At 50.8% G+C, this 7,260-nt stretch overlaps 1 long non-coding RNA gene across 1 annotated transcript; it reads right to left on the bottom strand.

Moving 5' to 3' along the window:
• Window positions 1–1,490: 1,490 nt before the first annotated feature.
• On the bottom strand, window positions 1,491–7,260 carry LOC118169924. The gene is made up of 3 exons (XR_004752359.1): window positions 6,161–7,260; window positions 4,668–4,783; window positions 1,491–2,803 (listed from the first exon to the last, which is right to left on the bottom strand). It is a non-coding gene; the product is annotated as an uncharacterized LOC118169924 (long non-coding RNA).

Consider the following 7,260-nt stretch of genomic DNA (forward strand, 5'->3'; position numbering starts at 1 on the left):
GGGACCCCTCAAGCAGAGCAGGCCCCATCCAGCCTGGCCTTGGGCACTGCCAGGGATGGGGCACCCACAGCTCCTCAGGGCAGCCTCGGACAAGGCCTCACCGCCCTCACTGTGAAGAATTTCTTCCATAAAACTAATCTAAACCTCCCCTCTTTTGGTTTAAAGCCATTACCTTTGTCCTATCACCACATTCCCTGACAAAGAGTCCCTCCCCAGCTTTCCTGTATCCCCTCCAGCATTTAAAGGCTACTACAAGGTCTCCCCGGAGCCTTCTCCTGCCCAGGCTGACTCCCCCAGCTCCCTCAGCCTGGCTCTGTAGGAGAGGTGCTCCAGCCTCTGCCCATCCTCCTGGCCTCCTCTGGCCCCGCTCCCACAGCCCCACGTCCTGCTGGTGCTGGGGCCCGGAGCTGTCAAATGCTTTGCACAAGTCCGTGTAGATGCCATCAGCTGCTCTTCCCTCATCCACCAACACCGTGTCCCCGAGCAGGGCCAGTGTGGGCTGCAGCGAGGCTCTTACCCCAACCCCGTGGCAGCCTTGGTGCTCCCTGCCTGGCAGCGGGGCCGTCCCACCTTTGGAAACATGCCACTCATGCTTCCCCTGTCAGGAAGCGATACTGATGAGCAATTAGACCTGAGCAGGATGCCCTAATGAGCTCAGGCTTTTGTATTGCACTGCAGATGATCTTGGAGGAATTCCATGTTAAAGTTCACGTAAGACTTTCTCTGTCCATTTGCTGTGGTGTTTCTCAAGCATAGAGGCAAAACTGCCTGACAAACTGAACTGTCATTGTCCCCTTTTGGCTAAGCAGCACTCAGAAGGGCTGGTCCGGGATGACGTCCCCATGACTCAGATATGAGAGCATGTTTGGCTCTTTGGGGAAGAGAGCTTTCTTTGCTTAGTTACTGCCTTTGATATTGCAGATAGGAGCTGAACCTCTGCTTGCCGTGCAGAAAAACCCCAAAACGTGCTCCCCTGCAAACACACCCCCATGGGTAATGGCTCCAAAGAGCCAAGGAGCAGAAATCTCTCCCCAGTACTGGGGCCAAAAACAAAGAACGGAGCTCTTGCAGGCAAGGTGGTGGCTTCTTGGCCCAGCACCACCAGCACTGAGCTCTTGAAACCTTGCAGAGAGCAGAGTGAGCCCAGTGCTCACCGCTCCAAGCCAGTCCTACAATCCTGGCCCTTGGTGGGAGCATTAGAGCTCCCACTACAGCCCCGATTTTTTGCAGCCTGTTGCATTGAGGGAGCATGTTTTCTATTATTCACTAATTTGGGGAGTTGTCCAGCAAATCCCCTTGCCCCTGTGATGCTATACATGGCTTTCCGGAGCTGTAGGAGAGAGTGCTTAGCTGCCAAGGTATGCTTCATAGCGCTTCATTACTACTGTGAGCCCAGCAAACTCCCTGGGGTGGGCTCTTCCAGGCCAGTCTTCCTCTTGCTGCATATTAATTACAGTCACAATGGTGAGTGATGGTGTAGGTAAGTGATAGGGGCCCTTGGCAGCTGGCAGTTTGAGATGTGCCTCCTGGGTTGTGCTGTAGCAAGACAGATCTCCTACAGAAATGGGTGGCAGAGTTATTGCTGGCTTCCAGGTGAGCAGGGCTCGTTTTGTTTTTGCATCCCTTGGCAGGGAGCAAGGCAAGCTCCGGAAATCCATGACACAGCCTGCACTTACAGGTGTTTGAATGCTGTTCGGTCAGGGTACTCTGTTTTATGACTAGTATAAACTAAATAAATGATTCAGACAAGATTTATTTTGTATGTATAACTTTCCTGCGGACTTGATCTCATTTCAAAACCAATTACCCACAAAAGTTTCTAATAAATAATTCTCAATGCATTTCAAATGGGCAAACAAAGCATCATCTTCCTTCTGCCAAGCTCTCCAAATGGATTTTTCTGCTTCATTTTCTGAATTAGATTACACTGGGCTGTAATGAAAGCAAGGCAAACTTACTCCTCTGACACAAGTCTCTGCTTTGAATGTGTATTTACCCAATTTGTAGCTGGAGTTGGGAGGATTTTTTTTCCATTCCTTCCTTGTCTGTGCATTACAAACATTGTGCAAGCTCTCCAGCTATTGCAATGGCTGAAGGCAAAAGCAGTAGCTATGCTACGTCAGTAAACCTGTCTTCTTGTTTTGCTTTTCCTTGAGACGCCCATTTCCAACCTCCACACGAATCTCGTCGCCTCTGTGGCCACTCGCACCAAGCATCCAGCCCCGGTGCACGAGGTGAAGGCAAACACCCATCCAGGTAATGATCACTTCCCAGTAATAACAAGGATTATTTTGTTAAGCCGCGTGAGGAAGTATGCAGAGCAAATGACAGGGCTTCCGGAATGGGTTTAATTTCTTTGGCTGCTGGGATGAATGAACAAAAGAAAGCAAAGAGACGGAGGTGAGAGATAAGAGAGGCCCAGGGCCCAGCCTTACACCACAGGTGCTTCCCAGCCTCCTCCACCAGCACCTGAGCATCTGCCCCATCCATGTGCCTCGAGCACCCTGCACCCATTCCTGTGGGCAAACCATTTTGTGTTCACACCCGTTTCCAGCCCTCTTTTCCTAGCCAGATTCCCTCTCACACTCCCACTGTAAGCCGAACGATCCCCTCGTAATTCCTGTCCTTAATTCCCAGCCTGGTGAACAAACCAAAGCTCCTAATTGCAATAGCAAGGTTGCAATCTCTGAGTTAATGCTGCCGTTTCCTGTACAGAGTTTCTCCTCCTCCCTGGGTCCAATTGCACAAAATAAAATAGCTTTTGTTCCTGACGGATATTCTCCCAGCAACAGAGTGATGGAAGCTGCAAAAAATGCTGGGGCTCAATGACAGCTCTATCGAAAACTAACCGCCAAGATGAGTCTGTTTAATCATCTTTAGGAAAGAAAGGGACAAGCTAATGGGAAGGGGAAATCGCTGCGTTTGTGAAGGCTCTGCAGATGGACAGCTATCCTTGTGTAGCAGAGGAGGTGTGAGAAAGAGTGTAATTATAAGTGCATCACTGTGAACCTTGAAATGAGGTTCAGAGATGAGAAATTGGCTCAAATTTACACCCTCTGCCCCCAGCTCAATTCAGCTGCCATATGGGATTTGTAACCAAGGAATGCTGCAGTCCATGAAGTGGCCTCAGAGGATTTCTGTGGGGCTGGATCAGGCCCAGAGCTTGCAGAAAGGTGTTAGAGGAGCCGAAAGGCTAATGAGGACTTTGAACTTTAGCACAATGTTCACCTGGGATGCCTTTCTGTGTCCCCTAGAGCCACCCTGGGTAAATTGGCTACCCAATTTCCCCCTGTACAGCCAAAAAGCATCACTACTTCTCTGGGTTGAAGACGTGGAGAGCAAGAGCCATTTAACGGTGCTGTGGGGTGATGTGCCTGTGATTTATTCCTTTCCATCGAATCACTGCTAGACCTTTTCCACTTCTCACACAGCAGCATGATAAGAAGGGTAAATGTTTCAGCCTCGTTTAACTAGCGTAGGTAGGGCACAGTAATTTCACATGTTCAGTGACAGGCGGCCTCATTTAAGATTTTTGCTGAGCTCCCTTATTAATCAATACGGGTAATTGAATTGGTGATTGCACTGACTTGTGTTCGGAGCAGCTGTTTCACATCATCAGCACCACTTAACGTGATGATCTGCCAGAAGAGCTGCCCACACTCGTCTCCACCGTGCTGCAAGCAGTACGAGATGTTGGGTGGGTCGGACCATGCTGCTGCAGCTGTGCACCAGCCAGCATCACCACCTCGCACCATCCGTCCTGGTTCCATGTGGCTCTGGATTAACAGATATATGCTGGCCTGAAAGCTGGTCATTGGGTTCATCTAACTGTCCCTGCAGCGTGGGGCTTCTGCCTCAGCTAGCTGTGAAGCAGGAGCACAGAATAAAAGCAGGGGCTCGTGTCAAAGGGGATCACAGCGATATTTGGGGCATGTTGGGTTGCTCCTCCATGCCCTCCACCATCACCTTGTGTCTTCCCGCCGACACATTCAGAAAATGCTGCGCTGCAGCCAGCAGTCTCATTTCTAGTGCCTGCTGGTGGCCCAATCAGGTCTGAGCCCAAGGGATGAACGCACCTGATACAACACAGGGGGAACCCGAAGAAGCATCATTTTCTGCAAAATTGTCCCAGGGAAAGTGGGAGCAGGTCTTTTGGGATAAAAGTATTAACATCCCCCTCATAGAGGGTTTGGCTGTCAAAGGGTACAGGAGAAATAATGATTCCCAGGCCTCCAGAGGCCACCTGAAACAGGAGCGAGGAATTAGCCCCAAGATCCAGAAGAGACCAGAGCCATAAATGACATGGTACCGAGGGCTGGAGCAAGACCCTGCCCACACACGTGCCCACTCAGCAGCATCACACAGCAGCAGTCGGAGGGTGCATGAGAATGACTTGGAGCGGTTTTATTTTCCCACAGCCAACACTGGGTGCCCAGGACCACACGGTACAACCAGCACAGCCCCATGCTGCCCCACGTTCCTGCAGCGTCCCCCCAGTTTCCCAGACCCTGACAACTAGCCCTTTGTCTGGGCAGTAACTCGGAATATTTTCAGTGATTGCTCACCCAGTTTGGGATGCTGGTCAGCTGATTTTGCATCATGTAGCATCTCCTGGATGTAAGGGCTGTGCAGATACTAACTCAGGGCAGTAATTAACAATTACTTACTGATTAATGTGAAGGCTGCTGCCCTGCCAAGAAATGCTTTCTCCTACCAGCTCCTCGCAGCATCCTGTCCAAGCCAGGGATGCAAAGTCCCGGCACGGCTCGGCGTGGGCTGCAGCCTGCCAAACAAACCACGTACCAGCAGGGGAGGAGTGCTGTCCTCTTGGCTTTCCTCCAGAACGCTGGGCCAGATGGGGCTGCCTTGCTCCAGCTGAGGTTAAAGGCTTTTCCTCTCATCCCAAAGACTTTGAGCTGAAAGTCACTCTAGGAAGAAAACTTCCCAGCTCCGGAAACCTGCATTCATCCTAAGTGTATCAAAGCCTGTGTCAGAGAGCATGAAGAAGATCTGCATCTACTCTAGATATTGAGCCCTCTATTTTTTAATGCTGGTTTTAGGTTTCTGGCCAAGGTGTTGAACCTCCTAAGCTTCCTCAGCAAAACAATGCTGGGAGGTGTCTCCAAAGGGGTGCATCTGCAGCACCCAGGTGTTCATGTTGGGGCCAAAGGAGAGAAAGCTTTCCCTGGCCAGGGGGTGCCCGTCTCTTCGCAGGTGACAAGGGATGGGATGCAAGGAAACAGCATCAGGTTGTGCCAGGAGAGGTGTAGGTTGGATGCCAGGAAGAATTTCTTCATGGAGAGGGAGGGCAGGCACTAGAAGGCCCAGGGAAGGTGATGGAGTCCCATCCCTGAGGTGTTTAAGGGAGGTGTGGACGTGGCACTGAGGGACGTGGCTTGGTGGTGGGACTTGGCAGTGTTAGGTGATGGCTGGACTTGGTGATCTTAAGGGTCTTTCCCAACCTAAAGGCTTATGTGTTTCTATATGACCCAGAAGTGTCTTTGAGGTCCTATCCTGGGAGGTGCTGAGCACCACCAGGACCCAGAAAGTATTCAGGACTCCGCAGTACCAAACACAGATTTTCAATCCTGTCTTTTTTTCTTGACTCTGGCTACCCTACATGGGAAGAAATACCCGTGCTGCCACCCTCACCCAAGTGCTCTCTGAATGGACTCCTGGGCAGGTCTCTCACCCTGCCTCCGAGGCTCCTTTTCAGGTCCCACCTCCACTACCAAGAGCTGCCTCTGAGAGGAAACCCAGGACATTTGGTGCCACAGGAGGGTAGCACAGGAGTGCTGCTGGTGTGCCAGCAAGCCCCTAAATCCACGAACACGTCCAAACCTCTCCCACCTGTGCCAGCCATCCTCTGCCCCCCCACCCCGAGGACATTTCTTTGCAATGGTCCCTGCTCCCAGGGCCCTGTCCTTGGGGTTATCACACACCGCCAAGGGCAAAGAGGGATAATATGCAACGAGACCATTGCAAAATAATGTTAAATGTCAGATGTGCATCCAGCGCCAGGTGCTCCTCCATGGAGCCCTCCACACATTGCCCCAGGCACGGCTCTCGTAACAAAGGTTGTCTTGTACAAGCCCTGCCTGGATGAGATTTGAGCCGCCAGAGATAACCGCTCGGTTGTTTCTTACTTGGACCTCAATACCTCCTCTTGCAGGGTAAAACACACTTCCTTTCTGTACCGCCGGATTTGCTTTTCAATGCTTCATTATGTTTCAAGGTCACGGCGTATCAAGCAGTGTGGTTGACTGCTCTGGAAAGAAACGAAGTCACAAGAATTTTTTATTGAATATATGCAAGTGCCAAGCCTGAATTGCTTTCTTGTAAGCATGTAAAGGAGAACGGAAAGTACTTGGTTTTTCCTCCTTCTTTTATGAGTGCATTATTTGCACTTATTTTCCCTGGGGAAGAGAAGCTCAGGTCTCTTCTTTTCTCTCTGGCAAGCGCTGGGCTGTCATTTAGTTCCCAGAGCAGTGGCTTTATTGGTGTAGATGTCACAAACCTTACCCTTTCCACAACAGCAGTGGCCATCGGACAACACCAGCCCAAAAGCTGAGTTTCCACCTTAGCAGGTAACAGAGGAAGGACTCGTGGAGCAACGAGCATTCTTGTCATTTTAAAAGCTGAAAGACCGACCCTGGAGGTTATCAAAGCAGGCAAAGGCCACACAGATGGGTTGTTGCATCCCAAAGAGGTGACGGTAGGTTCTGGCCCAGCACGGGAACAGCAGGCTGCAGGAGGAGGCAAAATGCTGGTTCCCCACAACTCAGTGCTGAATTTCCCCTTGGCTTCAACTTAGGACTTTGCAGACCTGCTGACAGCAAAGGTCAGGGCGCATCTGGAACCTGTCTGATGGCATCCCATCCCCAGCTCGTTTGCAATATTAATTAAGGCTGTGAGCCCAGCTGTGTTTTCCAGCTCCATGGCTCCCATTTGCCATGCGGGAAGGAGCTGGGATGGGAAGTTAATTCCCCAGTGCAAGATGTCTGAAACAGGTTCCTTGTCATTTCTGCTTCTGACAACACTCCTCTCTTATTCAGACCCGTCTTGTGTGATGCTGTGGTGCCCATTGCTCAAAAAGCTGGCCAGCAGGCTGCTGTCCCCTCTAGGGAGCCTCCAGGCTAATTTCAATCAAATCTGACACAAGTATGGCAGTTCCGAGGATAAGTATGTTGTGGCAGACGTCTATATCAAGTGACATCTGTGTTGAGAGGAAAGATCCTGTAAATGTCTCAGTGAGGAAAA

Source organism: Oxyura jamaicensis, chromosome 7 (genome assembly GCF_011077185.1).
Source record: "Oxyura jamaicensis isolate SHBP4307 breed ruddy duck chromosome 7, BPBGC_Ojam_1.0, whole genome shotgun sequence".
NCBI lineage: Eukaryota > Metazoa > Chordata > Aves > Anseriformes > Anatidae > Oxyura > Oxyura jamaicensis.